This window comes from Mustela erminea, chromosome 2, assembly GCF_009829155.1.
Source record: "Mustela erminea isolate mMusErm1 chromosome 2, mMusErm1.Pri, whole genome shotgun sequence".
Classification (NCBI taxonomy): Eukaryota; Metazoa; Chordata; class Mammalia; order Carnivora; family Mustelidae; genus Mustela; species Mustela erminea.
The window spans coordinates 84,839,609-84,852,640 of record NC_045615.1 but is presented as its reverse complement, the minus strand read 5'-3'; positions in this window follow the sequence as shown (position 1 = coordinate 84,852,640).

Sequence of the window (13,032 nt, the reverse complement as noted above, 5' to 3'; positions counted from 1 at the left end):
CCACAATGTATTATTAATTTTTAACATACCTTTTATTGCCTCCTTCTCTTCCCCACCTAAATTTGACACTTCTCTACTGTCGCTTTCTAGAATTACCTCTTGGCCAACCAGCCCATTCCAAATCCCTGCCCCTTGTTTGCTTTTTTAGGATCCCAAGTCAAGACACCTAAAAATATTGAGCTTTATCTTAGACCCCATCCCATTTATGACAAGTTAAAAATGCCATGGAGAAGTGAGATTTAAGACTCTTCTGAATTTGGGTCAAATTACTCATCATCATTAATACTATTTTATCCAAAAATATTTGTTTTATAACTCACTATTTCCCTTTTATTTATATCTTATTCCTTCTTCTGGATTTGGTTTCATTTTTCCATAGTATAACTTTTGATACACATTTTGGTAAGAGTTCGTTTACATTCATAACTCATGGGGGTTTTTTCTAGAATGTTCTTTGCCATTTCCTTAATAAATCTTTATCTAGATATAAAATTCAGCTAATTACTGGATAAAAAATTTTAAATTGCAAATTATATTCTCTCACCATCTAAATTTTTTTCACTGTCATCTGTGTCTTTTAGTATTAGTCTACTAAGTTTATTCTTTGTAAATAACCTTTTTTTATGTTAAACTGTTTTCAAAGAACATAATTTTTCTCAAATACTCTGTATTTCATTAAAGTGTATCTAAATGTTAATTTCTTCTTATTCTTTCTGGTTAGGATTCTCCATGATTTAAGAACATGAGAAATCAAGATTTTCTTCAACTCCAGAAAGTTTGCAGGAATTGTCTTTCATATTATCTCTTTTCTACTCTTTGTACTCATTTTTCATTACTGAGAAATATGTTGGCCTATCTTACCCCTTCTTCCATTTTTCCTAAGATTGCTTTCATTTTATTTTATTCCTTCAACTCTTTGTGCTTTATTCTGAATAATTTATGCAGCTCTTGATTCTGTTTGCACTTTTTTCACAGCTGTATCTAATCTGCCATTTAACTTTTCTATTAAGTTTTCTGTTGAGATTACATTTTTCATCTTATAAGTTTTTTAAATTTATTTTAAATTTTGTTCTGATTATTTTATAGAATCTCATTTTTGCTTATTTTCAATCCCATGTTTCATTGCTTAAGACATTTAAACATACTTCTATTTTATATCTTATAATTTTAATATCAGTTCATTCTGTGTTTAATTTTGCTGTTTATCTTTGCTGATTCTTATTAATCATGGCTTATTTTATTTTATGTAATTCGAGGTTGTGAATTCATTTTCAGGAGAACTTTTTCTATAAGAACCCTGTACGGCCTAGATTGTATTTTGGACAGAAAGCATCAACACTTGTTTCTTCTTGTACCAGGGCAATAACAGAGCGTTAATTTGTCAGTTTTAGATGTCCTTGGCTTCTCTGGCAGCATAAATTGAAAGCCCAAAACATTATGAGGGCAAGGATTTGTTTACAAACTCTCAGAAGCTTTTCTTGTTTTCCTTCCAGAGCCTAGGAGTAGATGTGGAAGTTCAAAGGTTCTGACTTTACGCAATTGCAGCCAAGTCTCTACCTAGCCAAAGTCTGGTGCCCAGTACTGTAGTAATATGTAAAACTGAGCATTCTGGTGACCTAAACCACCAAACACCTCCCTGAGTACCCCTGCTTCAAGCCATAGTTTCAGTTCCCATTGTTTATGCATATCATCAGTTTTCTTTCACTTTATAGTTTTGGGGGATTTTTCTTCCTCTCCTATTAATTAAAGTATGTATTCAAATTGTTTTACTGTATTTTATCCAATGTTTCTAAATGTTTTAAAGAAGGGTTTTCATATAATCTATTAAGTTTGAGGCATATGAAATGTCATTTTTTGTCAGTTTGAAACAAGTGAAAATCATTGATTTCATATGGTTCAATCTAATATTTACCTATATCAATGGAAATAAATATTTCTCTAGTCTTTCATTCTGTTAAATAAATGGCATATACTTACAATAGCAGCTGATTTTTGGTGGTTCTGTCAACTGGTTATCAGATATTTAGACAGGATTTATGGACTATTTCCAAATTAGGACTATTTTCTGTGCCTCATCAGACTCTAAGTTGAAAAATATCACAATCAAATCCTCAATACGGAATGATTCAGTTTACAGTGTGGTGAAAAAGTGTCCAAATCATTCCTTGGATGTGTTTAGAAAATTTTACTGCACAGGACATGTATGATTTAAATATATATATTTTAAAATATACCATTGATTTCTTTCATCAGGAAGTGAAGAAACAATTTCTCTGAAGGAAGTAAACTCTTGGTCACCTAGCCAATTGCCTCATAGTTTTCTTTTTTTTTTTTAATTTTTATTTATTTATTTGAGAGTGTGTGTGTGTGTGTGTGTACGCGTGCACATGCAGTGGAAGGGCAGAAGGAGAGGGAGAGAGAAAGAATCCTCAAGCAGACTCTCCACTGAACTTGGAAGCTGAAGCAGGTCTTGATCCCAGGACTCTGAGATCATAACCTGAGCTGAAAATAAGACTCCAAACTGTTCTCCTTAAAAAAAACATTTATATTTATCCTTAATTTTTGAAACTAACATATATTGGCCACCAAATGATAGGATGGCTATGCTGAATATATCACATTTACTGAATTGCCAGTGAAATTGATTACTAAGCAAGATACCTGAAATCTCAAGAATGACCTGTACAACCATTTTCAGTGGCGATGAATAAGTGTTTTTTGTTTGTTTGTTTCTTGATCTAATTTGAAAATCATCTATCTTGTTCAGTCTTGGTTCAGCAGAATGAAAAAGCAAAGTCATAACTTAATAACCACTTTTTCAGAGAACACACAAAAAATATGCAGACAACAAGACCATAATTTGATCTTACTTATAACTTTTTTCCATTTTATTCAACAGTGGATTAAGATCAGTGGCCATTATTTTTAAGTCTGAAATGTCTAAAGCACAAAATGATGCATAAATTGGCAGTGCAACAGAGCTACCAGAATTCAGTTATAAAAGTCCCTAATTAGATGAGAAACCTCTTCTGTATCACCTTTTCTCAATAATAAGCAACACAAAGCATGTTGAGCACTTCTCTGTCATATGCATAGGCAGAGTGTTGATAGGCAGAGTGAAGATACATCAGTGTATCTTCGACAAGTAAACATAATGATGCCACATACACTGGATGGCAAGAGTTCCTCCACAATGCATCCTCGTGTTACTCTGCAAAGACATACCATGTCAGCTGATGAGTGTATTTTCCCCATAGTTTGTTCTGCTTTCCCTCCCATGATTCTATTTATTATTAACTGATTTGTGAAGCTCTTTAAAAAAACGGCATGACTTGCATTTTTTTATTATAAAGACTAAAACTTAGAATGCTGAACATTGAGAGCTAAGGGTTTTTTTTTCTCTATTTGAACACATTAAATAACTTCACACAGAAAATGATGATTTTCATCCTGTAGGTAAAGTCTAGTCAGTTCACCACAGAGATCACTGTGCTTTGTTTTAAATCAACACATAAACTAGGAAGCCCCCATGCCACCATTTAGGTTTAAGCCCTGCAATTTAGTATAAATGGCTACCAGTTAAACAAATCTAATTTAAGATTATCTTCTTTGAAATTCCTATTTACAATTTTCTTTTGCTGCTGCCTTTATGAGATCATTATATGCTCAAGTCTTGTTCTAAGAACAAATTCACATCCTTTATTTTAAAACTAATCCTAACCAATGTTTATATTTATGACTTTATTCTTTGTTGCAATATTTATGATCCTACTTTATCACCACCTTCATGCTTTAGTGAGTGACTTTTAAGCTATTGATCCTTTTCTGTGAGTTGGGGATACAATAAAGCAATATCCCAGTTACAATAAAAATGCAAATTTAACAAATTTAATTAATAAAATGTAATTTATATGAAAATACTTCAGTCAAGACAAATTACTCCCTGTTAAATGAATGTTAGCCTAGACCAACTGTCCAGCACAGTACTTAGAGTCCATTATTAAAAACTTAACAATGATTATGGATGTAATAGAATTTCTGTGAAAAATAGTTCATCTCGAATTTCAAATGTATGAAATATATGTGAATAAAAGGTTTCATCTTTTTATATTCATAGAAAATTGTCAAATCTCCATTGAACAATTGATAGTCTGCCATACTTTAAGAAGATGACTTCAGTCAATAGAGAGCCATTCTGTAGAGGAGAGACAAAACCTTCAGAAGCATAACATAGTCCAGAGATTATTTCAAAGATTCAAATGATAAATAATAGGGTATCAATTTGGGCACAAATAATTAGGAAATGGTAATGGTAAGTAGAAAGTTGATGCAGAGTCATTTTGGTATAAAATCCACAATCTCCACTTCCTACCTATACTCTTTTTTTTGCCTAATCAATTAGGCAAATGTGGCCACCAGCCCACTGAAACAGGAAGGGAACATACTACCTCTGTGTTGTCCAATACGGTATCAGGGATCTGTTCTCACCTAACTCACTTGACTCATTAACAATACTGGTCTCATAGAAATCACTATTCTCTTGGCTTCCATCACACCACACTTCCTACCTTCTTATGTCTGGCTAAGCCTCAGACTTAGTCAACTGCTTACTTGACATTAACTTTTTTTTAAAAATAGTTAATTTATTTATTTGAGAGAAAGAGAGAGAGAGAAAGAGTAAGAGAGAGCATGAACAGGGGGAGGCACAGGGGGGAGAAGCAGACTCCTCATGAGCAGGTAACCTGATGTCAGGCTCCACCCAGGACCCTGGGATCATAAACTTAATTGAAGGCAGATGCTTAACTGACTGAGCTACCCAAGCACCCTTGGCATTATTTTTTCATACCTAATAACTACTGAAAAGTTGAGCTCAATACTCAGATCCTTTGCTTCCCTAAGCTTCCTCACCGCAATAAAAGTCACTATCACTGAGCCCATTAAGCAAGTCCTTCTTTCTTACCTATCATTAAAGCCTATCAACACTAACTCCAAAACCTATCCAAATTCTCCATCATTACCACTCTAAGCCAAACCACCACCAGCTAACAATTGGGTTGTTTCAAAATCTTCTCAGCTTGTTTTATGACACTACATAGTAAAAAATTAAGAAATAAACATTTGAATATATCTATTGTAAGATATCTGTTTTTAAGACTGAGGAAACTTGAGCACCTTTATAAGAAGAACAGGACAGGGGTACTGGCTGGTTCAGTTGGTTAAGGGCCTGCCTTCTGCTCAGGTCATGATCCCAGGGTCCTGGGATCAATCCCCTCTTCAGGCTCCCTGCTCAGTCAGGAGTCTCCTTCTCCCTCTCCTTCAGTCCCTCCTCCTTGTTTGTGCTCCTACCCTCTCTCTCTCTTTCTCAAATAAATAAATAAAATCTTAAAAAAAAAAAAAGAAGAAGAAGAAAATGGCCAGAGAAGTTGGCAGGGGAGATAAAATATGCGAGTCTGAGAGAGGTTAAGGTGTAACCAAGGGGGCAGACAAAATGGATGTGAATAGAGTGCTTATGGAGTCACTGAGACCACATTCTGAAACCAGTGATGGCTTTATCACTTAAAACTCATGGAGGTAAAATGGATAGGTAAACAGCATGTATTAAAGACTGAAGTTCTATGAAGGTCATGTTGTAGAAGTACATTCAACAGGGTGGTATGGATAAGATACTGCTACAAAATTCTTTATTGCTCATTGTGAACTTTTTTCCTTGCATAGTAACTATCTAAGCAGCCATATTGCTCACATCCTCTTAATTAAAAAAAAATAGCTAAAAAGAAGTTACAAAAAAGGATTATAGGGCACATTTTGAACCCTGCTTTGCTTAAATAACAACAGGATGACACTATGGCCCAGACAGAACCAGTGTAATTGTTGGGAGCATGTCCTTTTCTCCCCAGTGTGCCCTAGTTTTGGGTGATAAAACATTGTGACTTACAGTAATCTTCTATAAAAATACATAATAGCATAATAATATATAATATTTTAATAACGTATAGTATAGCTAAAATACAAGATTGTATGCAGCAGTAATCAGCTATTCATAACTAAGAAGAAAATGAGCAGCAGAATTTATCCCAGTTTGTGACTTCTCAGGTTGAGTCATGGGATACAATAATTCCAATATGTATTAAGCAAGAAGCTCCAGGCACCACTCTACACTGCTAACATGTGTAATCTAATTTAACCCTTAGAGCAAGCCTAGGCGAGCGTTTTTTATAATTCTCACTTTGCTGGTAACTGGAAGACTGAAAAATTAACCAACTTAACTAAGGTACTAGAGCAGCAAATAGTAGAATTTACTATCAAAAGCAGACAATTCAGTAGAATGTTATGGTATTAGCGAATGCAGAAGTAAAAAGACAGGGATGTGATTTAGGAGGTAAATGACCAGTGGGTGACTCTACACTGGGTGGATCAGAAAAAGACAAGAGTTGAAACTAAAGGCAAAACACATGTTTTAGTAGAAATAAGGGGTTAACTGAATGAGCAGACAAAAGACTGTACAGAGAAAAGGATTTCAGAGTCTGAGTCCATGTATAGAAAACCATGTTAAAAACTGAGCAACCTGTGGGTAATCACCATGCTTGTGAGTGGCTAAAACACATTAGCAAATCAAAGGAAAGATTTAGAAGCCAAGGAAGTCAAAAAATTAGGAACCAGTAAATTATTTGAAAAATATTGAAATGCAAAGAATATAGAAGTATTAATATCTCAAAGAGAGAAGTAAAAAGGACAAATGATACTTTCAGGAAATAAACTTCAGGCAAAGGCTTATTTCCACCTTTTTTTTTTTAAGCACACACAAACACATAGATATACACACACTCACAATGAAATTTTTTTGATTCTAACACCAGGCATTAAGGAGAAAAAATTTAGAAATGTGAAATTGGGTGTTTAACAAATGTACCATATATAACTGTTAATGTTAATTACCAATCAGAATGTCAAAATGTAACTTGTACTTATTATCAATATAAATATATTTCCATTATCTCAAGGCAAAATTTCCATAACGGTCCATGTACCCCAGAATCCACATGATCCCCAAAACAAAGAGTAAATCTCCATCCACTGACCTAATTATATAATGAGAGAGAATTTGCCTTGCTTTTTTTCAGAAGCTGTTTATTTCTCTCAGATGTCCCTCGATAGAAACAGATTTCATAACTTAAAAAGGAAACTCATTTAATCAACTGATATTGTTCGTCCCTTTGTTTGTTCCAATAATTGCTACATTTTTAACACCAAAGGAAAAATACTGAGCCTGTCCTTAAAGGACTTTTGTCCCCCCATATTAAAGCAGGAAGGATTATATTTATACAGAAGTTGAAATAGCTTTGAGTTAGGAGAGAAACAGTGATAAACCCGTGCCACCAATTATATAACAAACAGCCTCACAAGGAAGCAGCACTTTGGTACTTAGAGGGATTAGGAAAGCATATTTGACAATGTTCATTTCACCTCCCTTCGACACAAATAGGCAACATCATTATTTGTCAACACTAAATGGCTGGGAATAAAAAATACCACTGGCTATGAACCCACTCTGATAACGTTTTCTATTAGATCCATCAACATACAGTACATTAAAGTCAATTTGTACTGTTTAGCCTCTTAAGTTCCTTTTGTGTAAAAATTTAAGGACCTTTGGCCATAATCAAAAATCCTAATTCTTACAATTTAGACTTATTAACAAAACAAACTCAGTTACAAAGATTCTGAAAATAAACAGAAAATACTAAAAATTGAGTGTTAAGATTCAGTAAATATCATTGAGTAAATTTACACATCCTTAACCCTGTGTCTCTACTGCAAGAGGGAACATTTCCTTATTTGCATTGACTTATTTTTCTAGACAGCAAAACTGTATAGAAACTGTCAGTTTCCTATAGTTTGGGGGACACCCTCGAATAGTATAGACTTTTTTTTTTTTTAACCTTGCTTGAGGTTTCAAGATTGCTTTTTGGACAATTCCAAAAATACCTATCACATTTCATGTTGAAAGTTATTTACAAAATGGTAGTGCATTTTCTCAACACCCTTCAGAGGTCACTAAATGCATTTTCATTTTCACTTTTAAACTATGTCTACATTAAAACAAGGCAATCCAATAAAAAGTGAAAAATTCACTTAAAAGGAGGTTTCCTTTAAAGCATACTGAACATTTTCTTTGGAAGATTTTCCCATCTAACTTCAGATTTGGAAATATTAATTCATTGCTAGCAGGAAGAGTCCTTCTTAATCTATAGGTGATTAGTCTTGAGAGTATATAGAAAAGGGAGAGAGATCTTGGCTCACAGAATCTTCTATTTTATTCATTTCATGGTATCTTTCTGTCATTCCACAGCACTAGCCAATATCCAAGTCCAATGCCAATTCCGAAGGAACACCTTTAAAAAGATCATCTAAATGGGTCCCTTTAACATTATATACCTTCATTATTTTGCAATCTGCTTGCATCTGTATCCCTTTCCATGAACATGAGCATAAGTATTCCAATATCTCCATCAATACAGAAACAGAAAAATTCCAGATAGACATTTTCCTGAGACCTTTTAAATATTTCAGGTTTGTGACCTATACACCCCTGAAGACAATACATCAAATATTCTAAGTTACTAAGAATTTTTATCTACCACCTAAAGGAATGTATGCCCTCATATTTGTATTAATTTGTCTCTTATACACAGTGGGTATAAGAAGTCCCAGGCAAGATTATCTCCATTCTTGGAACAATGGCCCAATAGTTCAACTGTGGCATTCGGGATCAGATGACTGGGTTAGTCTGGAACATGACAATTTCTATGTGTCCTTGGACAGGCTATCTAACTCCAATTCTCTTCCATTTCTTCACCCATATTGGAGATAGTAATAAAATCTTCCCTGCAAAGTTAGTGTGAAGATTAAATGAGATATCATATTCCGCTTCTTTATTAGAACTCTGAGTTCTCAAGTCAGGGCTCAGGTTTCATAAGTATTATCTGATGTCTGTTGATGTTGTTTTTTTTTTTGTTATTATGATTATTTTCAATAACTTTACAATAAGCATATTTCTTCACATAACCATCTAACAAAGGTAGGTCATTGTGCAAATATAAAGTTGATCCACAATTGAGAAAAGGTCATATTCAAAAGCATTGAGCATATCTGAGTTCACTCTGATTGTCTTTAAATATAAGGCTCACAAATGTTCGATATCAAACTCAGTTAAAATCAGCTTATCATTAGATATAATGTATAGCAGAAAGTAGAAGTAGAAACTATTTCTGGAGGTTCTCTTTGCCTCTGAAAATCTCAATACAAACCCAGTCCCTAAATGATACATAAATAATGTTGTATTAGGTCCACAGAGTTACCTTTACACTTTGTCTTATTAATCTCCATCACTTTGAAATATTTTCTTTGCTATAATATTAGTCTCCATCTAAAGAAATTTCTTCATTGAATATCAAGTCATAAAATAGTTGATTTGGTAGAAAGAAAAAGGCTAAATGAGGCAGAATCAGGTCAACACAATTATTACTCTTTCAGGAATTTTAAGGATATGGTCTTTTTTAAAATTTTGTTTTGATATAAATACATATTTATGAAATATAAATATTATTATATCTAACTTCTGCTTAAAGATACAGGTTTTTATGATATACTTTTATAGCCTTTATCAATAATTTTTGCAATCTATGTAAAAAATAGTAACACAAATGGTTTTCTCCCCATTACTTGAATCTAATTCCCAATGCAGTAGAATGAAATTCAGTTTGCTTTCAGATAGCAGTACAAATAGTGTTCAAATATTGATTTGCCTCATTGTAATAGAATTCTATCTACATTTTCTTATGTTACATCCTGAATTGTTCCTTCCCTCTTCTTGAGAGTGCATGAGACCAGTATATTGCCTCTAACAGAAGATGGCGAAAGTCTCAGATTAGGTTATGGATAGTTGTATTTTTGTTTTGTTTTGTTTTGTTTTCAGTTTTATTGAGGTATAATTGACAAATAAAATTCTAAGATATTGAAAGTGCACATCATGATAACTTGATAATGCATACACTGTGAAAGGAGTGCCCCCCTTCTCCAGCTAATTATTGCATCCATCCATCCATCACATCCATCCTCACACATTCATCTTTTTGTTTTCTTATGGTGAGATCATTTAAGTATTACCCTTTGAGCAAATTTCAATTATGCAATATAGTGTTAGAAAGTGGGTGGTTCTCTCTGTTAAGTGCCCAACTCCTGATTTCAGCTCAAGTCATGATCATGAGGTTGAGGGGCTGAGCTCCGTGAGGGGTCTGTACTCTGTAGGAAGTCTGCTTAAGATTCTCTCCCTTTCCTTATCCCTCTACCCATCCCCCACTCATGCATATGCTCTTTCTCTCTCTCTCTAAAATAAAAACAAAAACAAACAAACAAAAAACACTGTAGTCATCACGTTTTACACTAGATCCTCAGACCTTATTTATCTTATAGTTGAAAGTTTGCATCCTTTTACCAACTTCTTTCTATTTGCTCTACCCCCTCACACTTGGTGACCACGTCTCTACTTTCTGTTTCTATAAATTTGACCTTTTTATTGTGCATATACGTGAGACCATGAAGTATTCATCTTTCTCTGTTTGGTTTACTTCACTTAGCATAGTGCCCTCAAGTTTACATGTTTATAAGACTCTGCCTTGCTAATACACATAGGAGAGACTCTCCTTGTGGTCTTTAAGAAAAATCTGCTATTAAGTGAATTTTCTGTGAAGAGGGCCATGTGACAAGGGGCCACACATGACCTGTAGGCCTAAGGGCCACCTCCAGTGAAAATCAGCAAGAGGTCAGCGTCCTCAGTCACAGAACCACAGGAAATGAATTCTCCTAACAATCAGAAGAATTGTTGGAAATGGATCTTCCCCAGACAAGACTCCAGATGAGCAGGCAGACCTGGCCAGCACCTGATTTTCGCCTTGTGAGACTCTAAAGAGAGGACCAGGTTAGCTGGGTCCAGAATCTTGGCCCATAGAAGCTGAGATAATAAATGTGTGTTGTTTTAAGCCACTAAATATGCGGTAATTTGTTAACAGCAATAGAAAATGAATACATTCATTCTTCCAAGACATGTTTTGAAAAATCAGGAAATGCAACAGGAAGCCACCCTCTTTTTTTTTTTTTTTTTCAATTACCCAGAATCTCCACTGTTGCTTTCCTCTTCTATCTGGCTAGATCACTTTCAAATCAGGTAGTTTATTATATCCTCTCATTATCTTCTATTTCCTTTGGTGGGAGTATGGACAGGGTTTTACAGAATGGGAAATAGAACATATCATTCTTTGTCCCAAGTTTCTGTCACTAGTAATTTCACCTAGTTTAGCTGTAGTCAGTTCTATGTATAGCAGTTTGAAGTGATTTAAATAACCTAAAATGGCTTAAATAGAAAGGAGATTGATTATGTCAAATGACAAGAAGCTTATCAGTAGGGCAGGCTCTAGGCTAGGCAAACTAAAACTCCAGCTTAACTTCTTTGTGATTCTTCTAGCAATTTCCTTTTCTAAGTTCGTTTTATCCTATAGCAGATTCAGTAATCACATCGAGACTTGACAAGTTTGGCATTCAAAGAAGGGCTGTTCTTTGCTATTCATTCTTTCTCTCTCTCCCTTTCCAAAGAAACCTTCCCTAGAAAGTCATCTCCAGCTTTTCTTCATGTCTTATTGACCAGAACTATGTGTCACCTGTGTCTCCTGAAACAATCATTGACAAAATTAAGCCAATTTATATCATAAGGGTAGGCCAATCTTCATCCTCCCTGGAAGTTAAATAAGATGATCAAATTAGGATTTGGTTGTTGGGAATCCACAAGAATGAGAAGAGTTTAGGAAGATATAATAGAAGAAGTTATACCAGCCATAATGGATATTAAAAACACAAATAAGAATACTCAGAAAAAAAAAAATAATAATGGATGAGAGAAACAAAGCAGAGAGTTAGGCCTGTGAAGGGTAATCAGGACCTGAATTGGGATATAGTTATAGACTAGACAGAGGGAATGTCAGGAGGCGAGAACGATTTATGAAATATTGAGGCAGTAAAATTAGGAGGATTTTTTATCTATTATAAAATATTCATTTCCCCAAAACACTGCATACACAACTCAACTTTCTGCAGCCAGTTCATTTACAAAATTAAATTACTTCCAAAGATAATTTGTGAAATTTTGGAAATACACAGTATTCATGTTAAAGGTCACAAATGAGTTAAATTCTCCTATCTAATCGGAAAATTTCAGACTTGAGAGCAACTAAAAAGTGACCAGTATGCTAATTGCAAATACCAGAGATAATGGATTCAAAATATGAGAGCCACTTACGCATGAACAGCCTTCATTTCAAGATAGAAAACCAAAAGCAGTAACTGTTAAAGCAAATTGTCCTACTATGAAAGTCCTCTTACATAATTTTAAACTGTCCATTTCTTTAGAAAAATCTTCAACTGGGATTGTGAAAAGATTCATGTCATTTAAATATCCAGTGTAAGGCTTTAAACCGTTGAACACGTGAATAATTTTGCGAAGTTCAAAATAATTATATATGACTCCCCATAATTAAAATAAAATTGTTAAATTAAAAAAGACAATTAAAGCCGGAGTAAAATGATCTGTGTTAAAATCATAAAATCATCATTGCTCTAATTATCAGCACGATCCATTTTTAATCTATGACATTTATAAAGCAAGAGATTTTACTTATCCAGTCTTATTAGCATAATAATCATTGCACTTTACATGGCTTTAACAATAAATTACTTCCCTTATATTTAAGTTTTACCCAGACAAACAGAATTAAATATGTATTGACCTTAAAGGTTAAAGCCTCTTCATTAATTCTGTTATTGTTTTTCATAAGCCAGTTTCTCCATTAGGGTACCTCTTGACTTCATTGCATTGATTCTAATCATTTTCTAATAATGAACCCCAGACTGACATGAGATAATGCCTTTGGGCATTTTCACTTGTAAGAAACCTCAACCCCTAGCCCCTTTCACTTTATTTAC